The 24,653-nt window shown below is 40.6% G+C and overlaps 1 protein-coding gene across 5 annotated transcripts in view; it reads left to right on the plus strand.

The window, feature by feature from the left end:
• The first annotated feature begins 5,959 nt into the window (after window positions 1–5,959).
• Window positions 5,960–24,653, plus strand: part of SYT1 (synaptotagmin 1) — a 501,584-nt gene continuing 482,890 nt past the window's right edge. For all 5 annotated transcript variants that reach the window (XM_054027093.1, XM_054027128.1, XM_054027110.1 and 2 more), the window contains exon 1: window positions 5,960–6,241. The gene's annotated coding sequence lies outside the window, so the exon portion shown is untranslated. The remainder of the gene's footprint in view (window positions 6,242–24,653) is intronic.

The following is a 24,653-nucleotide window of genomic DNA, read 5'->3' on the forward strand; positions in this document are numbered from 1 at the left end:
TGTGTGCGTCATAATATCTGTGAAGCAAAGGAGAAGTTTCTGCAGAGGAAGGGCACAGAGGTGGAGCGCCTGTCTGCTGATTTTGAGCAGCCAGATATCAGGACTATAAAAAGTGCTCAACGGGGAGCTATACAGCTCAGGGAGGCTTTGAAGGACCATTTTAACAATGTGCCACAGTAATATGTTACTGTAGTGTGCTGTGTCTGGCATTGGTTTTTTTGCACCCTGGTATGACCCTTGTAAGGAGTGCTGTGTGTGTGTGGCAATAGAACATTTCAAATGCATCTATTGCTATTATCTGTGAATGACGTCAGTCCCAGCAACCGTATGTTGTAGACTAATAAAGTTTCCATAAATAGTGAATTAAGTTTCCATAAAAGTACCTTTGAAAGGGAAAGAACAGTCATTTCCATTTCACAAACACATACATCAACTGTCTCTCTCATAGGTCAGTGTATGTGCAGTTGTGATTGTGTGTACTCTCCTGTGGGGTAGAGTGGTAAGAGAAGTGCTGGTATCCTGGAAGATACATGGAATGGGGGGGGGGGGGCGGGAAGAAGCATAAGGAGGTCCCGGAATGCAGTTCTTTATGGGCTACAGGGGGAGGCAAGCATAGTTCTGTTCAGCCTGAAGTTCAATCAGAGACCGCAATCATATTTCTTTGCTCCATGAGGAGTGCTATCATCTCTTGCTGCCCATTTCTCCTATCCTCACTAGCCCTCTGCAGTCTGTCCTTGAGCATGACCCTCCAAGCCCTGTGCTCAGAATCTGAAGCACAAGAAACTTGCAGGACCTCCTGGAACATGTCTTCCCTTGTCCTCTTCTTTTTCCTCCTTATCTGGCCAAGCCGCTCTGCTGGTGTGGATGGAGAGACCCTCAAGGCCACATTTCTAGCTGCTAAAGAAACAATGGACAGAGGTACTACTGGGAGTGCATTCACTCTCCTTGACAAGTTAGAAGCACACCTTTCACACTTCTCCTGGGGATTCATAAAGCACAGTGGCAGTCCCAGCCATGGTGAGTACAGCCCAGGAAGGGAAGGGGGCAAGTTGAGACAATGTGGTGGGTAGCTCAGGGGCATCAGTATACGTGGATAGGGCAATTGAACTGAATGCTGGCACCGTTTGGTGATTTTAGCTGATATCTCACTCCTGAGGCTAATGGCGGCTGAAACAGAACAGTTCCTGCACGGGTCTGGCTGCAGATCAGGTCAATAGGCTGCTAGCCTGTGTGCTGCAATGGTGCCTGCTGAAGTAATTGCTGACTGGCATGGGAAAGTATCCTACCATGTTGGAAGAAATAAGGCAGCCCTCCACAGAAACCTGCAGCAGAGGATTACAGGCTACTTTCAGGAAAGTTTCCTCTAGATCTCCATGGATGATTCACCGGACATCCCAGTGCACATAAACAAACTGTTCCGCAGGGTCCCCTCTGCCTAGCTGTACAGGGGAATGATAAGTAAATAGCAAATATACCTCTACTGATTATTTCACTACCTCTTCGAGCCTGATATTTTTTTTTTAAAAAGTAACAACGGATGAGTCCCTGCAATATTGAAGCAAACTGCATACTCCCTCACATCTGGCTTGCCAGTGCGGGACTGCTGGGGGTGGCTCGTTCAGGAGTCAAAAAGAGGTCCTGGCTCACCATTCTACAGGATCCCTGAGTCTCCTGTCCCCCATCCTGCTCCTCCTCCTCTTCCTCGTCCAACATCTAGTCCTCAGGGTTTATTCCGATGGCCTGTGACTCCCGTTCCCCTGAACTATCCACGGGGCCCTTGGGACTTGGGTCGTCGCAGAGCATGGCATGCTGCTCCTTATAGCAGTGGCATGTCTGAGGCTCCACACCAGAGCAACTGTTTGCCTCCCTTGCCTTCTGGTATGCCTGCCGCAACTCCTTGATTTTCATGTGGCACTGCTGCATGTTCTTGTTGTAGCCCTTCTCCCCTGCCCCAAATAATCTGTCCGTAGATTGTGACATTTCTATGGCTGGATTGGAGCTGTGACTGCACAAAGCTCCCCACAAAGCCAGGAGATCCACCATCTCCTGTGGACTCCAGGAAGGAGCACGTTTGCTGCATGGAGCCGGCATGGTCAGCTGGGCAGTTGCTATGTGAACTCTCCACACTGAGCAAACATGAAATGGAATTTAAAATTCACAGAGCTTTAAAAGGGGAGGGACATGTTCCTGTGTACCTGACCGCCAGGCAGCAGAGTTCAAAACCATGGTCAGAGCAGTCATGGTGGGGCATTGTGGGACACCTCCTGGATTCCACTAAAGTTGACATCAGTAACATAGTGTATATGCTGACACTGCATCGACCTAACTACATTGAACTAAGCGCTATGCCTCTTGCGGAGGTGGAGTTATTAGGTCGATGTAGCGGGCGAGTTAAATCGGTGGGAGGAACATTGTAATGTAAATGCTTACACAGTTAGGTCAACATAAGCTGCCTTGGATTGACCTAACTCTGTAGTGTAGACTGGGCCTGAGTCACACAGGGGCTGACTTAGAAAGGGAATCCTGTGGCAGTATAGGCCCAGAGGCAGGGCCCCAATGGCTGGTTTGAGTGTGCTGTGGGCTGATACATTACAAATTCTGTCATTCCTGAATCTGCTCTTTATCTGCTGTAAAACTGGTAAGAGCTTTATTCATGTCATGGCCTGAGCGTGTGTTTTTGGTTTCATTTGCTCCCAGCACTCTTAGGCTCTCTCCATTTTATGGAACTGGTTGGTCTCCTTTTTTCTCTCTCTCCACCACCATTTTACCGCTATGGTCCACATTTATTTTCCTTTCCCTCCCCCCTTCTTTCAAGTCATAACTTACAGAGAACAGAAGCATAAAAATGAGAAAGAAAAAACACTGTGACATTCTCGTATTTTTATTTAATTTTTATAGACAGGCCATGATTTTCAGTTTCTTCTCTGATGCCCATTGTAGCTTCTTCTATTCCAAAGCCTCTGTATTGTGACAGTTCTCCTTGCTTAGTGATCATTTAGAGTAGACTGTGACCAAGAGATACAGGGTTAAATATGGGTCTGATCTTGCAGCTTATTGAGGTAGGATCTCTCATGTAATAACTGCATGATTGGGCCCCACTTAATGTCCTTTTAAAAAATGAAAGGTTAATCTAATGTTTTAGAAGTATTGTTGGCCCTGCCTGAGGGCATTTATTCAGGAGGTAACCACAATGCTGATCATTGTGCTTCATGAACGCAGTGGGAAAGGCTAACTAGCACTTCTGGTCAGATTGGACATTCCTCCATGGATCCTGAGTAAGGCTATGAGTTGGTCACGGACTCCGTGATTTTATGTGACCACCGCAACTTGAGCCCTGGGTGGCAGGGGCTCTGGTTGTCAGCCCTGGGTGGCAAGGACTTGGGCTGTCAGCCCCACACTGCGGGGACTGGGTTTCCGTGATTTATTGTTTATTGCCCACATCCTGTCCCTGGTTTTTACTCTCTAGGTTTGTTGCAAGACTTGTCTTTTCTCATGGCTGTAAGAATTCCTTAGGAACTTGGTAGCAATTGGTTTATGGCTAGACACTCATCCTCTTTCCCCTGAGAGGTGGGTAGATATTCAGTAGGGGAGTGAAGTTTGCTTACAGTAAGGGAGGCATCACCACATAGGCTAAATAATGTTTTGTTTGTATAATGTAAAAAAGTCACAGGTGCTTTGACTGGGCTAGGAGGGGCGCATGATGCAAATTCCCCCCACCATCAAAACCCCATACACACACACAGCCCCTACCAAATATGTCATTGCCTTAAACCAGGCAGACTTCCTGTGGAGGACCTCTAAGATAGGGATGTGGAACTATGCAGTTCTCATGCTGCCTTCTCCACATGTGCTAATTTCTGTTCCTTTCTTCTTTCATTATAGGAGGGGTGCATTGGGCTTAAATTATATAAACAAAACACTGCTCAACCCTGTAGGACGTGATTCTTGCATTCCTTGTGCACACAAAACTCCCCTTGACTTCACTGTGCATGTGTGAGTGTGCCAGGGATGCAGTATTGTGTCTGTAAAATTATTGGCACTGAAATAGCTTTCTTTTAACTCACCAAGTAAATGACATATAGAAAGCAGCTGCTGGGGTCTCTGGATCTGGGGACAGAACAGCAGTTTTTATGGACACACTGGAAGTAGGTGTGTGATTTTGGCTCTGAAATTTGTCAAATACCACATTTCCCCCAAGAGCATAGCTAGACCTCTTGGGCTAAATTATAGCTGTTTCTCCATGGTGCATTAGATGGGTGCAAATAGCCCCTTCCTTTACCCCCTCCCTTCCCACCATCATGGCCTAACACACCTGTACAAGAAGCAGTCACACTTTGACTGCTAGAAGTGGGGAGTTGTCTAGCACTGATAGGACCAAAGGGTGTGTATTTGAACTGAGCAGGAGCAGGGCCATAGCTTTCCCCTGGAAAACACCACTAGGGAAGTGTTGGGTATGAAAAAGCAGACTATACTTTTTTTCCCCTGAAGGTGTAGTAAGACTCATTGCTTACTGTGCTTCCAATGGCAGCTGGGGCATTATGACTTCCAGAGTTGTCATGCCCTCATACACTACTGCTGATTTGCGCCCCCTCCTTTCCTCTCCTCTTCCCCCAAATCTAGATGCCATAATATACATCTTATATGTTAATGCATCTTTCACTAAACATACTAAATAAAAACAGGCACATAGTTATGGAACCTATTGCCGTATATTAAAGCTTAATACAAGAATTGTAATCCTGTAATAGTCTGTACTGGCCAAACTATGGTGTATAAAGTGTAGATTACGATTCACCTTTGCACCTGGAGTGGTACCTTTGGCCAATGAAAGGGAAAGATATTAATGTGACATTATTATTTATAGAATTTAACGTTTTCCATTTGGCAATTCTGAGAAACCTTGACACCCTGTGATTTACATGCAGTAATAATGTAATTTAGGCAGGAAAGAAGCTTATTCTTTTTATATCCATTATTTATATTTGCAACAGCTACATTTACATCTAGAACTGCCTCCATTTCCCTTTGGAACCTCCGAGTAGCTCTTTATGTTCTATTAAACATTAGACAAAGAGGACAGGTCTAATTAAAAGTTGAAGAAATGTGCTTCTGTTAATTGAATTTGTGGTACAGTTACATTTTGCGGACCAATATTAATCAAAGCTCCAGTTCAGAGTGGACGGAGCTAGGGAATTAAGTTAGCTGTTATATTTCCTTACCTGAAAACGCCAATAAAATCTGCTCTGTAAAAACCAAAGAACTCAATTATGGCGAATTTTATTTGCAGCCATTGATTAGATGTTACTGCACACGAACTCCTCACAGCTGTAGGGTTGGAAAGCGCCCATCCAGAAGGCAATTAAAAAAAAAAGGAGTATTAAAAAAGGGTCAGAGAAATGAACAAGTTCACCAGCTCCGTTTGCACCTGGAAAGCAGCAGCAGCCGCCTCCTGGGCTCTGTTTCTGATTAAGAATCTTGCTCTTTTACTTTTATTAGTGCCTATGGTTCCTGCTCACCCCTCTGTCCCATCCCCCATCTCCTGCTTTTCTCTTACTGTGCCTCTCTTTGTGGTCGGTAAATGCCATACTATAAATTGCCTGAAGTCCCAGGGGGTGGGGCGAATCAGGTCACCCAGCCGTCTCTATTTCCAGCGCGCAGTTTGCAGCACTGCTTGGGGGTCATCACTTTGCCGGTCCAGAGGACTGATTTGATGTCCTTGATTGTCATTCGCAGGGAACTCCCTCCCGGCCCCCTTGCCCGCTGGGGGGGACAGAGACTAACAGATCCCTGGGATGGGCGATGCCAGCTGAGCAGGTCCACCTATTATTAGTGCTGCCTGATTGGATAGCGGAGGCAGCATCCCCGCCTCTCAGCCAATCAGGCAGCCAGGGCTGGGGGATGATGGGCTGCCTCTCACTGGAGGGATTCCTGGAGAAGCTGCAGTGTGGTGATGCTCTACAAGCTGCACAGCCCCCAGTATCTCTCCTCCTCCTTCACCGCCCAGCCAGCAGCAGCTGAAACTTAACACCCAACACAAAGCGAACCCCACTGAGAGCAGGGGGCTATAGAAACCTGCTGGTGGATGTGGGAGGTCTGCCACACACACACACACACACACACACACACATCTTTTTGTATTGCAGTCTCCTCCCATGAGAGGCAGAGAGAGCGTGTGATTGCTACTAGACAAGGAGGCGAGAGCACTGAAGGACAAACAGACTCCTCCTGCCCTGGTTGCCAGGTAAGGCAGTGGTGTTAGTGCTGCTGCTGGATCTGTCTGCAATGTTTGCTGTCTTGCAGTGACTTGGATTTTGTGGTTACCATGTGGGGGGGATTAAGAGATGTGTACAGAGAAAGAGAGAGGGAGACCCAGGTGGTCTATTGTGTGGGCGGTGATGAGAGCGCACATGTTCCTGTTAACAGAGGCTGGAAAACAGTTTGTCCGGTGTCTCCTGATTTGAACGCTGGGTTCAATTCTGGCAATCCCCACCCGCGCAGTGTTTCTCCTGTCTCGGAGAAGGCTGCTTTCCAGTCCACTGGAAGGTGGCATGGGACGAAATTGGGGGAGATCGGAGGGGTGGGATTCTGCAGGCTAAAGGAAACTGGAGGTAAAAAAAACTGAACCTAAAGCAATCAAACTGATTACAAGCGAGGAAGCAAATCCTCGAACTCCTGCTGTGGGAGAGGGAAAACTGCTTGACTTTACTCGTCTTCCAAGTGGATCTGCCTTTCACTTGACTTGTTCAGCTGGAAATAAATACATGTAATTGTTGGTTTTAAGCGTCAATCACCTGACTTCTCGTTCCTTCTCTGACCCCCTCTTGCATGATTGTTTGACACCGAAAAAAGAGTTTCAGTATCAAAAACTTGAAATCTCAGGTAACAAAATAGAGAAGGATTCGTTTCCAAGATTTGCTTGCAATCTTTGAACAGATAGTGTTCTTATTAAGACTTGTTGTTTGAAAGACTGGTGTTGTTCTCAAGGCACTATTCCCTGGAGGATCTGCTTTTCTGATGGTAGAGGACTAAATTAATCCGCTTTGTATTGCAGTTTAAAAAAAAAACACCTTAATTAAATGCCATGACGCCTGCTTCCCTTTCTTAGAAAAAGCTGACAAATTAATTTTCTTTAGATTTTTTCATATAACTACATCTTTCTACCTTTAAGACTTGCATCTTTCTACTCTCTCTGTCCTCCTCTTTATACTCCCCTTTTGCCTTGTTTTCTAATATTTTGCAGTGTGTATATTATGGGCACAGAGGGTGCTAATATGGGTTCAAAACTGTGTTTAAAAGTTAAATGTGTATTGGCTTAGGCACCTATCACATTACAAAAAGTTTAGGGAGTATAGACAAAAAGTGGCACAAATGTTTAATAATTTTTCACAGAAAATGGTGGTTCTTTTTTGTTTTAAGTCTTGTAAAATAAAGACCTCAAACAACTACAAGCTTCTAGCCCTGAGCAGAGTAAGTAAATTAAATGTACTCATTGGAATGAGCCTTTATGGCAGTTTTAACAATGTGTAATTCAATCATCACTGATACAAGCTGCCTTTTACCATTATTCATCAGACCCAGCTGAATGATTTCTGTCAGATGGGAAGTAGAAGAGAGAAATCTCTAGGTAAATGTAACTGGAAAGCTTTCCAAGAGGAGTCCTAAATGAGCACAGAAAAGCACTTGGCCACAATCTGCAGACAGATGTTAGTATCTAAATAAATCTTTTCCTTTGATTGTCAGGGGGGAAGTCAAGTCTTATTTTTCTTACTTAATATCTATTTGTGAATGAAGAAGAGGGATCTCTGTGCTTAGATGACTATGACCTTTTACATTTAGTGTAAAATGCTGTATTTCAATAGTATTTCCCTATCTTTCAAATGCTGTATTTTCTATACAAAGGTCAGTACAGTAATTTTAGATACTCGTGTGTTGTCGCCTGCAACCAGACCCTCATTCTGTCAACTACATATTGATCCTCTGAACAGATATCCTATTTTGCCATCCGTGTTTCACGTTCATCATTCTTATGCATTTTAAAAAGCGCTTTTTCATCTGTAAGAGTTATTTCTTCTTCAAAACCAGACATTACCAGCACTTGTAGATCTGAGAGGAGACCTTCTCCCTTGTGGAGTGGCATCCAGAATTACATAAATGTAATTATTTTAGGGGTGATCTCATACCTATATTTAAAAACAACACAATACCTATAACCTTCCTGCTCTTTTAAGAAATGATAGATTTGGCTACAATGACAAATGGGCAATAAATTAATTTACCTTTAGTATAGTGTATGTATGTAGGAATTAATAAGCATTAGTCATGGTAAAATGGACAAATAGCAAAAGTATAGGGGAATTCCTTATATTCCTTCCTGATATGGTCAGAATAGTATTTTCTTGTCTTTATTGGGAAAAAATAAAACTTGACCTGGCTTTATGTCTGAGAGACATTTTTTCTCTCCAAGTTTTTGCAGTTGTAGTTCTATTAGTAGTGTCCAAAGGGAATATACCTCAATATGGTATGTTACTTGACTTGTGATGTAGTTGCTCAAAATTTGAATACATGCTGTGCACAAAATGAAAAGTATGTAGCTTGGAAACTATATAGCTTAAAAACATAGTGCAGATAGCCTGAGTGAAAAGAGATAATTTTAAAAAGAACCACAGGGCAGAGGATAATGACATACTGTAGGAAATTATCGTACTACTGCACTTGCAAAAGCATGAAATGTCCTAGTGTAGCCATTTCATACAAACCCAATTTTCCTTCACGTTAAGAGCGCCTAAGTGAGCCATATTAATGTTTGATGCAAAAGATGCTAAATCTATTTTCAAGTATTTATACTGGACTTTTAAGCATTAGCCCATAGATCAAGAGTACTTGTTTGCTTTTCTACACATAAGTATAAAAATAGTTGTTTACAATGTATAATAGTAGCGTAAATGAAATATAGGAAACTCCATAAGAGATCAGACTAGCAATTTATCCTGCCAATAAATCATGGCTACAGAATAATATTTGGTTTACAATACAAAACTTTATCACATCTTACTCTTAACGTAAACCGAATATCTGGAAAACACTCACTGTCTTATATTGGCTTGATAGTTTTAAGGATGTAAGAGAACTGGAAAAAATCTGCATTTGTCCAATTACCATAAAGAAACCATAAGCATAAACTCAGGTGGTTCCCCCCCCTCCCCCCGCCCCCCCCCCCACACATAATCTTTTGACAGGTTCACTATCGCTATATTATATATATTATAGCGCAGGGTCTTAACACAAGTTTTTAGAGCCATTCACCCTTCTGGAACTCAAAGTTAATTGATGCCTCAGATGAAACAGAAACTCTTATTTGTCATACTGTGTCTTGCCTATACAACAATATATAGGATGTTACCGTTTAGGAGATCCTGGTATATAGAATGTTACTGGTAAATGAGATCAAAGTAAAGATGACAGTGCATCCTTATGACATTACATGCTGAGAGACACCAAAGTTCACAATAATATTGTAAAGGGCAAGCAAAGATTTCCCAACGTTCTCAAATAAAAACATGGAAGCATCATTACTTATAGATTCCATGTTCTTCTCAAATCTGCTTATGCAGCGCATCTTCATGTTCAACTTTACAAAGAAAAATATCTGACCACTTTGGGTTACTTTGATCCTCTACAGGATATGTTTGTTTTAAACATTATTCTGTATCTTGGAAGAGCTTAATTAGAAATACACATAAGGGAAGCTTGCTAGCCAACTATGAATTTGTATTTACCAGTGACATTTACAAAAGATACTTCAGGTTAAAATAAAAGCATTTGCCAAACTGAATAAACAAATCATTATGTTAACAAATATTTTCAGGATCTTTATATATGAAAGTCCTCTTTGCTACAATCGGCTTAACTCATTCGTGATACACTCCAATCAAAGAGAGAGGATTACAAAATGCTGGAAATAATATTGTATCTTTTTCAAAAAATAACAGAGTAGTGGAGAGTTCCTCATTAAAAAGAGGACATCTATATAGGGCTTTTAGTGGTTCTTTGGATGAAAGACTAAGACCAGTTAGAGACAATGCTAATATGCTGTCTGTCTAAATCTTTCTCTTTACTCAGGATTTATGTGGATTTGAGGAAAGGTTGTTTATATAAACAATGAGTGAAAAACTTGCCCAGTCAAACAAAATGGAAATCTACACTTAGACATTTTTTGTTCTAAAGGAGAATATATTTTTGTATGCAAGACTTATGATTTGAAAGTATGAGACCGGCTGTGATAAAACTGTTTTCTAATACTTTTATCAGCTGTTGCAATCAAAATGTTTTTTATATTAAGCTCTTATTTATTCAAGGGATTTTATGAGTAGGCTATCATCAGTTTTATGGATTTTCAGTTTTTTGGGTTATTAAAAATCCTTACCAAAGAGTTTAGTATTTTCTTACTATGTTTTTATTTGTCTTTGGGAACTCCCCCAAAACTGCATGCATTTAATGTCTCCTTTTCTTTCTAGAGGGACTGGGGCCTCCCTCTTTAAGATTCTCAAACATTTGCTAAGTCAAGACATCACTTTCTCTTTCAGCCAATTAGCTATTACCTAAAATAAGTGTTTTAACATTCAGCAGTTGTTAATTGTAACATTAATATAAAATCTCTTAGTTAACTGTGATTTAAAAATAATTATGATTACTTAACTATCTTAAGGGTAAATTTCCAATGACTCTTCAGGATATATGGATAAGCACAATTTTATCGTGGTGTGCCTACGTAGTAGAACTGATGCTGTGTGTTGTCTGCTCGATGCGTTTTGTCTGCTCACTGCTGATTTAACAGAGTTTGTTATAATCCTGTTTACCTATTCTGTTTGATACTTTTTGTCTGAAGAAATAATTTTATTGCAATGAGGGTGAAATTCAATTCACCAGTGTAATGTGGGGGAGCTAGGGAGACACAAATCTACCACTATCCAACCTGGATCCAAGACATAAATCTGTAGAAAAGAACCTCATCCCTGTCACTTGGTGACTGAACCTTTAAGAGGTGATGGGTCCAGCCCCAACCTGTGATGCACTTAGCGACACACTTAGCTCACCTCCCCAGGTGTTCGGGGGTTTTTTGTTTTTGTTTTTTTTTTTAAAGCAAAGCTCATGGCAAGCAGGTCATGTGGCTAAAATCAAGCCTTCTGGGGTGGCTATAAAAGCAGAAGTCTCTGGAGAGCCAAGGAGAGAGAGAAGAGAGGCTCCGTAAAGCAGATTTGGACCCTGGCTATTGGAAAGCAGGGAAAGCTGGCTTGAACCACTCCGCAGTCCCATGGAGAACTGTAGAATCCTTAACAAGGAGGAAGGGTTTGCACCTGAGGGGCCAAAGGAGACTATTTTTTATAAAGGCTTAATAAGTTGGACCCCAAGAATGGGAATATTACTCTAAGTACTTTGGACTGTGAACAAGTTATTTGGGGAGTGGCAAGAGGGTGACATACTACACCCTGTGAGCTGAAATGTGACCATTGCTCATTTGTACCTCTTAGAAATGTAGGTCAGTCCAATGGTCCATCCAGTTCAGTACCCTCTCTCTGACAATGATCAATACCAGATGTCTTAAAGTAAGAAGTACACCCACACAGAGGCTCTGACTTCCAAAGTTCTTGGGGGTGGGATGCTCCATCTCCTCTCTGCCCCAGGCCCTGCCCCCGCTCCACCCGTTCTCCCAAACCCCCGCCCAACCTCTTCCCACCCCACCTCTTCCTGCCCCCTATGCTCTGTCCCCCACCTCTTCCCACCCTGTTCTGCCCCCTCCCCTGCTTCTTCCTGCTCCTCCCCCCTGTACCTCCTGCACACTGTTGAACAGCTGATCACCGTCAGGCAGGAGTCGCTGGGGGGAGGGGGGGAGAGCTGATCGTCAGGGCTGCGAGTGGGTGCTGACCACCCACTATTTTTTGTGTGTGTGTGGGTGCTCCAGCCCTGGAATACGCATGGATTCGGCACCTATGCACCCACATAATGGGCAGCTAGCAATAATCTTCCAATAGGCTTACTTTCTTCTTAATTCCAGGTGTTTAGTGGTTGATTTATGAATGGCATGAAGGTTTTTATCCCCTATACATTTTTGTCCTATCTAATGAAACTGCTGGTATTATTATTAACCATTGTCTCCTCTTTGAATTCTATTAACAAGCCTTGGAACACTGGGGAAGTTCCAGAGGGCTGGGAAAAAGCTAATTGTGCCAATATTTTAAAAGGATAAATGGAATAACCCGAGAAACTTTAGAACAGATAGCCTGACACGGCGCCTGGACAACAACATGGAAAAGTTGATGGGGAATGCAATCAGTAGAGAATTAAAAGATGCCAATAATTAATGCCAATCAACATGATTTTATGGAAAATAGGTTTTTGTCAAACTTGATATTGTTTTTTTTGGAATCACAAGTTTGGCTGACATAATATACTTAGCCCCCATGACATTCTGATTTTAAAAAACAGAACAGAAACTCACTATACAACAGGTTTCAGCGTAGCAGCAGTGTTAGTCTGTATCCACAAAAAGAACAGGAGTACTTGTGGCACCTTAGAGACTAACAAATTTATTAGAGCATAAGCTTTCGTGGACTACAGCCCACTTCTTCAGATGCACCGAAGAAGTGGGCTGTAGTCCACGGAAGCTTATGCTCTAATAAATATGTTAGTCTCTAAGGTGCCACAAGTACTCCTGTTCTTTTCACTATACAACATCAGTGCAACCCCTATTAAATCAAAGAAAAGCTGGTTAAGTGATGATTACAAAAATAATTATAAATGGGGAATCATCATTCAGAGAGGGTATTTCTAGTGGGATGTCACAGAGATCTTTTCTCAGCCCAATACTGTTCAATATCTTTATCAATGATCTGGAAGAACATTCGCAAATCCACACAAAAATTGAAGTGGGAAATAGTGGTGGGGCAAGACTGTTATACAAACTGATCTGGATTGGTTAGTAAAGTGGAATGAATTGAGCAATATATAAATGCATATTTGTAAGGTCATAGTTCTAGAAACAAAGAATGTCAATGACACTTACAGTTCCCCTACTTATATCCTGGAAAGATGTGAGACTGAAAAGGACTTAGGTGGTCCGGTAGATAAGCAATTGAATGTGAACGACCAGTGTGATTCTGTATCTCAGAGGGAAATATGCAATTCTTGGATGTATAAGCAGGGAAATATCCAGTAGGAGTAGGTGGTTTTATCACTTTATATGTCATTGGCGAGACTATTGTTGGAAAAATGTGTACAGTTTTAGTGTCCAAACTTCAAAAAACATGATGACCAATTGGAAATGGCTCAGAAAAAAGCTACAAGAGAATAATATTAGGTCTAGGAAACGTCTTCTAGCGAGAAACTAAAGAAGATTAATCTATTTAGTTTATCTAAGAGGTTAGAAGGTGCCTTGATCTTGGGCTACATGGAGAAAAGGTTTCTGATAGTTAGAACATTCTTTAATGTATCAGAAAAGGCACAATGAGATGCAATGGTTGGATTCTGAAGCTAGACAAATTCAGACTAGAAATAAGGCACAGTTGTTTCTTTTAAATAGTGAGAATAATTAACCATTGGAATAATTTACCTAGGGATTCTTGGTCACTTGAAGTCTTTAAAACAAGACTTGATCTCTTTTCTCTTAAAAAAAAATTATAGCTCAAACAACAGTTATGGAGTTCTTGCAGAAATTACTGGGTGAAGTTCTTTGGCCTGTGTATGCAGGAGCTCAAACTAGATGACCATAATGGTCCTTTCTGGCCTTAAAATATATGAATCTGTGAGCCTTTTAGCCTGAATATCTTGTGGCAGTGAGTTCCATAGACTGAATAATTCATTGTGTAAAAGAGTAAAGTATTTTCCTTGGGTAGGGATAGGGTACAGAGGGACCTAGACAAATTAGAGGATTGGGCCAAAAGAAATCTGATGAGGTTCAACAAGGACAAGTGCAGAGTCCTGCACTAGGACAGAAGAATCGCATGCACTGCTACAGACTAGGGACTGAATGGCTAGGCAGCAGTTCTGCAGAAAAGGACGTAGGGGTTACAGTAGACGAGAAGCTGGATATGAGTCAACAGTGTGCCCTTGTCGCTAAGAAGGCTAACTGCATTTTGGGCTGTATAAGTAAGGACATTGCCAGCAGATCGAGGGGGGTGATCATTCCCCTCTATTCGACATTGGTGTGGCCTCATCTGGAGTACTGTGTCCAGTTTTGGGCCCCACACTACAAGAAGGATGTGGAAAAATTGGAAAGAGTCCAGCGGAGGGTAACGAAAATGATTAGGGGGCTGGAGCACATGACTTATGAGGAGAGGCTGAGGGAACTGGGATTGTTTAGTCTGCAGAAGAGAAGAATGAGGGGGGATTTGATAGCTGCTTTTAACTACCTGAAAGGGAGTTCCAAAGAGGATGGATCTAGACTGTTCTCAGTGGTACCAGATGACAGAACAAGGAGTAATGGTCTCAAGTTGCAGTGGGAGAGGTTTAGGTTGGATATTAGGAAAAACTTTTTCTTTAGGAGGGTAGTGAAGCACTGGAATGGGTTACCTAGGGAGGTGATGGAATCTCCTTCCTTAGAGGTTTTCAAGGTCAGGGTTGACAAAGCCCTGGCTGGGATGATTTAGTTGGGAATTGGTCCTGCTCTGAGCAGGGGGTTGGACTAGATGACCTCCCGAGGTCCCTTCCAACCCTGATATTCTATGATTGTATGATTTCTTTTATCACTTTAATCAGTGGCCTTTACATTTCAGAGAGTATATTCCTGATTCTTGTAATATTGGGAGCATGTATTTGAGCTGATCTAAAGCCTGTTGTAAGTCTTCACATTGACTTCTGTGGGCTTTGGATAAGTCTCTATGACTCTCTTATATGAGTCTCTTAATGCCTCAAATTATATTTTATCAATGAGAATTCTGCTTAAAAAGTGATGATACAATAGGGCTCTCTGCTAGGTCCTTCTAGTGTTCCTACATAATATTAGGCATACAGATAGTTTGCTTTCTCACTTTTCCCTAGCACTACTTTTCCAGGCAATAATTACATTAAATGCTGGGTGAATCAGTTTGGATCCTAAATGAATGAACCATTTATTTTTACTCTTTCTATCTTTTAGCCTGTTTCCAATCCATGACAGAATCCTCTCTCTCTCTCTCAAGATTACTTTACCGGCATTAGTGATGGACTTTATCAAAGTCTTTTTTTTAAAATCCAAGTAAAGCTACAGGTGGTTCTTTAGCATGTCTTGTTGTGCAAGATTTAAGGCCACTGAATCTACATAGTGGATGGATTTTGTAGGTCTGTAATATGCTTACATCCAGCAACATGGCTCATGCCAGGCTTTGAAAGGCCAGTTTGGATACCCCTTCGTTAGTATACAAACTCCTCCCAAAGTAGCCGCTACATCAAGGGTCCTCTTCTAAACAAACCTAATGGCGGTCTTGTGTTATGTGGATGGCATTGTCCTGGACCTCTGAACCAGAAGGAATTTCATTGTGCATGTACTACCTTGCTCCAGGGTAACTTTATCTTGTATGCATCACCTTCCAGTCCCTAGGTGCTAGGAAATTATATTTACATACACACGCCATAGACAAGGGGTCGGCAACCTTTCAGAAGTGGTGTGCCGAGTCTTCATTTATTCACCCTAATTTAAGGTTTCGTGTGCCAGTACTACATTTTAACGTTTTAGAAGGTCTCTTTCTATAAGTCTATAATATATAACTAAACTATTGTTGTATGTGAAGTAAATAAGGTTTTTAAAATGTTTAAGAAGCTTCATTTAAAATTAAATTATAATGCTGAGCCCCCCGGACCGGTGGCCAGCACCCGGGCAGTGTGAGTGCCACTGAAAATCAGCTCGCGTGCTGCCTTTGGCACGCGTGCCATAGGTTGCCTACCCCTGCCATAGACTGTTGCCACTGTTTATAAGTGAGTCCTTTTCATTTTCAGTGAACTGCCTTGGTGAATTGACAAGAAAGGATGGTTGGAAGGGGCTCTTCTCCTCTGGGTGTGTCACTGAATTGTAGAAAATGGGAAATTAGGTGGCTCAGGCATAATTGAAAAGATGCTTATTGGGGTGGGTGGAGCAACATCAATCTTCTAGATTTCTTGTGCTTGAAATTAAGAAATGATGTTTCTATTTGAAGGGTCCAAATGTTTAAGTAAACATACATTTGGTAAGCTATTGCTTTTGATATAAATCTACAAATTGATCACCTTTTTATTCTTCTACACTGCATTTTACCATTGCTGTTTCCTGTTTAATAATAATCAGGACACATCATGAATTTGTTCCTCACTTTGATCTTTCTGAGTAACTGATGGTTAAAGCAGAGAGACAAGGGGAACATGTTCAAGTGACCTTGGCGGAGGTCAAATAGATCTGCATGATATACTAGAATCGCTTAAAGCTATGAGCAATCTGATGTGTATTGCTTTTATTTTTATAAATACTTGCAAAATGGGATTGGAATGAGGTTTTATATATTAATGTGTATTTAGTGCCATTTAAACATGTTGGGATAAGTGCTAAAACAGAAGCACTCTGGGGAAAAATCAGCTGGGACAAAATAAACTTGCAGGCATCTAATCTAACTCTGTTGCATTTGTTCTTTTCAAAATTTATATCCATTTTTACTGACCTTGACAATGACTTAAATTTATTTTAATACATGATCTTCAAAAGTTGGATTTACCATTTGTACATTAATTAAGATCCCTGTTAGCTGGTTACACATGAAAATTAATTTCTTTATAAATGTGGACAGAAATCCTGTACTTTTAAAGATGAATAAGGCATAGAACCCACTATGAAAATCAGCAGTGTCTAAGAAAATAGTGGCACTAAATATTTCTAGCTCCCAATCAGGCAGCTACAAGAAGCTGTAATCTTAAATTGATCACTGTTTACCCAAATGTCAACTGACTTCCAAAGTAATAAACAGCTAAGTGTTTACTAAAGGTGATGAATCAGATTCCTGGAGGAATAATTGAGACTGTCTACTCTGACTATTCTTGAAGGATTCAAACGTATCCCTAAAGCCAAAATTTATTTCTGCTTTTCTGACTAACTTGTGGACCTCTTTATCCGTCAATTGGATTCTAAAATGCACATATCACATCTTGGTGAGATGAAAGATAATCAGTGCTAGCATAATGAAAGACGACAGTGCCCCTCTATTGGAATTCCCTTTTTTAAATATCAACATGAGTTTTGAGTAGCATATAACTAATCAATTTGCATTTTTATTGGGTTGAAATTTGGCTCTAAGCAATGGCTTTTTTATTCAAATAATTTTTTGGTTTTTAAAAAGACATAAAACAGTTCAGCAGTCTTAAGGGCTCATTTCAGAGCTACAAGGGCAAATTCTTTGCTGTAAATTGACTCAACTTACTCACAAACCATATGGTGCTCTCCCTCCCACACTGCAGTTTCAGTACAATGGACACCTTCCTGAGATGAACTAAAGCCATCTCCTCTGAGGAACTCCGTATGTACAATTTGTAGTGTGTTAGCCTTGTAGGTTCTCAAGAAGATGAAGGAGTGTAAAGTTAGGGAGATCTGTTGCTGATGCACTAGGGTAGAAGGAAGGGCTCAACATGAGTATGTAGAAAGTAGTGAGCCTTGTTGAAGGTAGAGCTTTTTGTATGATAGTGTAAAAGGTTGAGCACATTTGTTCCCCCTGCTAGGCCAAACATTTTCTACCATACAGGTTATTCTGAGGATAAATTGTATTGCCCCATCATTGTAGTATCTGAGCACATCAAGTATCTAGAAACAAGTAGGCATGCAAAATGTTGGCATTTGTCTAGTCCTTCCCTAGTTACACCCACGATACTACTAGGGCTGCATAAATGAAGTTGCTTTAAGCAGGCTTAGTGGTAATTATGCTGCTCAAATTCTCAGTACAGTTTCTGGGTCAGCTATGATGTCAATAATTTTAAAGTTCTAACACAACTCAAATGTTTCCTTTGAAATCTCCATAAGGGTCAGATTTAAGCCATTTAGGTAAGGGCACTTTAATTTAAAACTGTTGTTCCATCGTCAGTCAGATCACGCTTTCACGTCTTCATGAAGCTATTGCACACATGATCAGACTGCCCACTTTACCATCTGAAATTATAACAGGGCTTGGTGAAGTTAAAGATAATGGCCTATGTTCAGTCCATGCCTGCATGGGTATATAAGGAGGGGGGGAAATGTGTACAGTATTAAAGAGTAGCTGCAAAAATCTGTGCCCATGATGTTGGGGTAAATATGATATATATCATAACACTACCTGCCAGAGTGAGACTGTTGCTTCAACAGGGCTAGGAGCATGGAATGAGCAAATTCACCACAAGGTCAGCCAGAGTCCTGGCAAATGTGTACATAGTCATTCACAATAAGCACAAGCTGGCAGCAATCACAGCAAGTGAGTTGCTCAGAAGACCAGGGAAAGTAGCATGTGCCCTGTAGCACATACAGGGCAGCCTGAAATGGAAGCCTGCACTGATGGAAGGTTTCTTGTTGCAAAACCGGTTGCTGTCCCATATTCCCTTGCGTTTGTGCAGGACTTGGTGCTTTGTGGCACACTCCGCTCTGAACATCCTTGCTTTTGTGCATTTAAGTCACATCTTTCTTTTAAAGCATAGTTCTATAAAATGTAATTTCCTTTCATAGGAGAAGTTTAATTCCATCTTCTAAATTTTAATTTAGATTTCAAAGCACCAGTGAATAAGCCATGTGAATGATGAAGAAAGTTGCACAAAACAAATCATCCCGTGTCAATCATAATTTAGACAACACAAGTCTAAAAGCCTTAACCGGATATTACTTTTCTTTATATCCCATCTCTTGTCCTGCTTTCAAGGGCTCAACAAATGATTGAGAAGATCGGTTTCAAAATGCACTCCCAGTTGTTTGACAAACATAAAATATAGTTGGCAAGTTTCTTCCCTTTTGCCTGAAAAGAAAAAGTAGGAGCGGATGGTACTCAAATTGTCCTTGTCCTCATATTAAAACTATGTGAGTTTATAATGGTGAGTTGCAATCAGTGGCAGCAGTTTCAGAAAGAAAAAAAAAATATTCCCTATCAGGAAGAGGCAGCATTTACTCTGACTGTAAACCTTTCAGAACAGGGACCATCATTTTAGTTGTGTTCATATAGTGCCTAGCACAATGGGACCCTGATCCCTGACTGAGAACTCTACCTGTTGCCACAATACAAATATTAATGTACCCAAGTGCTCTAAAGGTGGGGTCATTTATGGTACCTGCAGATCAATGAACACTTTGAACAGTAGATCTCTGTAACCATATTAACCATCTCCATCATATTATGGATCCTGATTGTGCTTTAAAACTAGTGAACATTCTTTATTTGTTATACTGTTATTTGCTAGATATACAGGAATTGGTAACAATACAAGTTATAATGGGGAACAGATATACTAGGAAATTGGGATACTGGATTTATTAACTATAATTAGAAACTAGTTCTGTTTGGTTACCCAGTATACCAGCTTCCCAGTATAGCCAATAAATCCATGTTCTAGTTTATAAGCAGCACAAGTTTCCCATTATGCCAGTTTCCCAGTATGTTCATCCACCAGTTTCCAGTATAATCCCAGTGAATTGTTTGCTAATTTTAAAATAACTAGCATATACATAGGGCCAGATTCTCAACTGAGATATGGCTCCTTTGCACTATAGAGAACACAAAGGGGTTGGATTTTGGCTGTAAACTGCCAGCAAGGAATTTAAATGGGCTGTAAATGGCAAGCTGATGAGGTGGCTCCTGTTTCAGCAGCCCCCACTGCCTCTGGTGTTGGAAAGGCAGGGGACATGTCAGGGGCCTAGCACTTTTTGTCTTCTTACTGTACGTGCTGCCCACAAACCTGTTTATGTTGGTAGCTGCCTATATGGTGGCCCCCATAAAAGCAATATCTGACAGCTTCACATCACATTAATAAATGCCCTGTTGAAGTAGGGATGTATAAACCTCTTTTTACAGATAGGGGTGGGGGAGAACAGAGGCACAGCAGGTTGAAGTGATTTATCCAAGGTCATTCTGGAAGTGTGGCAGATTTGAACCCAGATCTCCTGAGTCTCAGGTCATGGTCTTAGCTCCAACATCACCGAGGGAAGTAGAATAAGGCCCATGACTGTAGAGCTAGCACAAGAAAGGCTCAGTAGCATTGTAAACTAAAAGATTTTTCTTTCAAACCCACTGTGCACGATATAATTAAGTGGGTTTTGTTTTGGGTGTGTCTTAATAATGGAGGTGTCAAGCTAAAAATTTGGTTAAAATAAAAGCAATCATATATTTATTTACTTTGCTGGAGTTTAGAAGATTGTATTTCCTTAAAGATCATACGTACCCCCACCTCTAGCAGATATTTCATTGCAATATCTTGACAGTATAAGGGAGTAGCTAGTTAAAAATAAACCACATTATTCAGAGCTCAGAGTGTGTGCGCAGTTTTGCCTTATTATAAAGGAATTGATGTGTGTGTTTGCCAAATCCCTGCAGAGCTGTCAAGAAAGAACAAACTTTCTATCCTTGAGCAAGATTTTGAATGGTAATTAAAACTTTACTATTGGCTGCTTAGAAAGTTGTAAAGTTAAGAGCCAGTAAAACTTTAAATGAAGACCTAGCACAATGTTTTTTGGGGGAAAAAAGTTTTCTTTATGTCCTGAATGTGATGGGGGCAGTGGTTAAAGATAAAAGGGGTGATATTTGTCTACCTGCCTACAAGTGTTCAATAGGGAGAGGGTGAAAAGAAGTTTCCCCCTGTCTTATTGCTATTGCACAAGGTTTATCAATAACTGTGATTCCTGAGGCATTCTCCAATGCACATTGAAGTCCATGGGAAAACTGCCATGGTCTTCATTAAGCTTCGGATCAGGCCCGTCACGTTGAAGGAACCAAGGAGTTCAGCACCAACGGTAGTGCCAGAAATATCAGAGGGTGAGAATGATGAGGGTGGAACCATGGCTTCTCCTCTCTGCAGTCTGCAATGTTGGTCTAAGTTGACTAAGCAGTTATGGTTTTTGAGCTGTATTATAAAAAAACGTTTAAGATATTTTGTATTATTTATCTGTACGAACTTGTTCAGAAGATCTGGGTAGCTTGTGACCCCCTCAAAGTCATGGCATCACAGTTCTTTAAATGGGAACAGTATGTGATGTTAAAGCCTCGGGGTGTGAAAACACGTTTTCAGTGTAGTGCTGGAAAATATGCAGGGGAAAAGAACTCTGCTATATAAAGATAAAAGAGAAGCTGGCAATGTGGAGAATAAGATATTATGTATATTTTAGGCTTATAAAGATTTTTTTTTTTTTTTTTTTAATCTGAGACTGGCTGTTGTTTCACAGTATCGTATATTTATTTTTACATCAGCTCTAAAGAGGAGTGTTAAGTTAGAACAGTCTAGGAAGCGAGATTCAATACAGCATGTGAAAAATCAGATCACAGCAAAATGGTCGTCCTTGTTGATCTCATTTGCCACTAAAATGTATCACTCATTTCCATCTTCCTTTAAACTAACAGCTAAATGTGATGTTTTGGTAGTTGATTTCTGGCTTATAAAGGTTAATTTAATTATATATAAATGCAAAATAGTGGGTCTACAACTGATTTCTCTACAAGTATGGAAATTCTCATGTATCTGGTTTTGCTCCCTCTCCTACTTTCCCCTTTGTATTTTGATATGAATTCATGTGAAAGAGGCCAATTATACTTTGACCATAGTATAAATAATGCAAAAGTTGTTGCCATCAATAGAGGAAACAATTTATTTTTAAAAACCTGTGACCAAACACAAGTTGAAATGTTGAGGAGGAGATTAAAGGGACCTTTTAAAAAAGAGAAATAATTTTCATTCTCTTTATCACCTTATCACCTGTTAAAATAAAGTGAAACACAATCTTAACAATTTTAGCTTATGTTGTCTTTTTTTTTTTTTTCTTGGTCTGAGTATTAAATTTGATAATGAAATCCCAGATCATCCTCTGAGAACTGTGTGCGTAAGAGCATCTTCCATGCATTGACCTCCTCCTGTGCTGCCTCTGTAACATTGCCCTCCTATTTTCTCTAGAGCCTGTGGAAGACGATGCACCTTCATTCTCAGTCAATTTTGGGAGAGAAATGTTTACTAGAAGACACCTAATTGTCCTTCTCTGGCCCTATGGAGAGTACCTAGAAAAATTAATACAACCACGGACTGTTATTTTTCTGTGGTTATCTGTAGCTATCTTCAAGCGTCTGCTGTTGTCAGAGGGAGTTCTTGATAGCACTACTTCAATGGAACCATGCTACAGATTACTGGGGAGGTGGGAGAGAGCAGTCTCCATGAATAGATTCGTAGTGACATTTCCTCCCCAGTGATTTCTCCCTTGGGTTTCATTCTGGGGGAGAGTGAACTGGCTTGAAATTTGACACAATCTATACATTAATATTCAGTGGGGCTTATCAACCTCTGTAAATCAGCTTATAAAAATCATCTGTGAATCTTGCTGGACCATATGCCTGCTTCTCCCATGGTGCCTCCTATTGCAGAATCAGCATTGGCTTAAGAACTGACTTCACATAATTACTTGTTCTGTTATCAAAAAGTGGTGCTGTTAAAGGTAAAAGAACCTTTCTAATGGGAAGATAAATGAAATACTGCATCTTCGCTGGGCCTTAAAACAGGAGTAATGAGATAAGCAAGTATCTTGTCTCTCTTTTTAAACAGGGAGCTCAAATTTATGCTTTTCTTCTTTATCTTGATGCTTTCATGATTGAGCTGCTTCCTTCCAGATGGCGCCTATGCGTGCAAGGACTGGAATACACACAGCTCAATCTGTTCAGCTGCAGGCCTCTGCCATCAAAGGGAGCCGTAGGTGCTGGACATGCTCGTCTTTTCAGAGTGGTTCAAGAGTCCATCTCTTAGCAAACATTCTCATTTATAATGCTTTTATTTCCAGCTAAAAAGGCTTTGGAGTAGTTCTTTTCATAGTTGATGATAATACTGTTACAGGATTCAGCTGACAAGAAATGCAAAAATCCAGAGACATCTACCACCTGTCTACAGAGGGAGAATTAATTCTCATTTCCAAACATGTTCATGCCACCACAGAACTGTGACCTAGCATTTTGAGTTTGCTCCAGGCCTTTGCTTCTTAGCGGCCAACTTCTGTTCATTGTGTTGCTGCTAAAATGTCTGAAATGTTCAAAAACATAGCATCATATTGGAGGAAATGCCAGAAAGAATGTTTAAATGGTTGTAAATTTGGCAAGGGACTTCTACCAAAAACCCAAAGAGGTGAAGAGTTTTGATCTGAAAACAAAAACTCAATATGCTTGGCCACAGAAGTGCTGGTCAATCCTGGCAAAGGATCTAAACAAATCTCACATTTTTGGGAAGCTTCATTTTTAGTCCCTCATTGTTTATGCCTCTGGCTAGATTATGTCTAACCAGATTGAATATGTCATTTTTTTCTTATTTTCTCCACTCCCTCCCCTTCACTCTCTCTGATTTCCTCTCCCCCTCCCCCGCTTGAAATGAATACATGTGCAGTAATAAAATTTGATTGCAAGCCAAAGAGACAAAACAGATTTACCATACTGGAAGGCTCAAAAGGTGCCATGTTCATAATCAAAAAATAACTGTCAATAATACAGTAAACAAGATGATTATATACCACGTTGTTGACCCTGTGTGTTCATTATTGTGATTCAGTGGGTCACTCAAGTTGCTATTTGACAGTTAAAGAGGGTGAATTTTTTCAGTGCTGCTACTGTATTCCCACTGGGCGGTTATAAGTTAAAATGTAGTTTCCATGCTTGTCTACATTTTCAAGACCCTGATCCTGAAAGGTGCTCTGTGCATATGGACCCTTAACCTACACAGATCCCCATTAAAGTCAGTGGACTAGTGTGCAAGCAAAAAGATTCACCCACACAAAACATCTTGCAGAATTGGACCCTAAAGATATTGCCATCAACTGATTGCTTAAGGAATTGAGTCCACATACTGTAATGGAAACCTTCATCCATTGCTAGTCATTTTAGTCAGAGACACAAAGCCATTTTTCTATGCTAAGGATCATCTCAAGTAACACATTATCAATATCTTTGTTTATGAAAGAATACTATAGAGATTAATAGAAAATTTTATCCTTGTGTAGAATTCTATGAGACATTTCAAAGAGCCTATGGAGAGAACATCATTCTCTATGACATTCTGGTTACAAATGCCTGTTAAATTTGCATAAACCCCTATTGGCTTAATCCCTATCATTGTTTTCTGATAAGAAAACATTTCAGAAATATGTTTGTTCTTAAAACTGAAAAAAACATAGATTTATGTTTGTTATTGCACGTAAGACTGTGACTGAGGCTCTTTGGTCTTAGAATCTATTTGCCTGGAAGTTTGTCTGTGTTTAGAAACATACATTCTTGAATCAAAGATACATTTGCTCTGCCATATTACAGCAGTGCTAAAAATAATAGCTGTAAATGTATAGGTTCAGACGGCTATCATGGCAGATAGCTGCAAAAGAATGAAGAAGTCCCATGTGGAAAATATTGTCATTATTCGCATGATCTCAACATTTCCCAGAATGATGAAGGTCATTTTATCAGTATCCAGTATTAAAGAGCCCAAAG

Source organism: Malaclemys terrapin, chromosome 1, assembly GCF_027887155.1.
Source record: "Malaclemys terrapin pileata isolate rMalTer1 chromosome 1, rMalTer1.hap1, whole genome shotgun sequence".
Lineage (NCBI taxonomy): Eukaryota > Metazoa > Chordata > Testudines > Emydidae > Malaclemys > Malaclemys terrapin.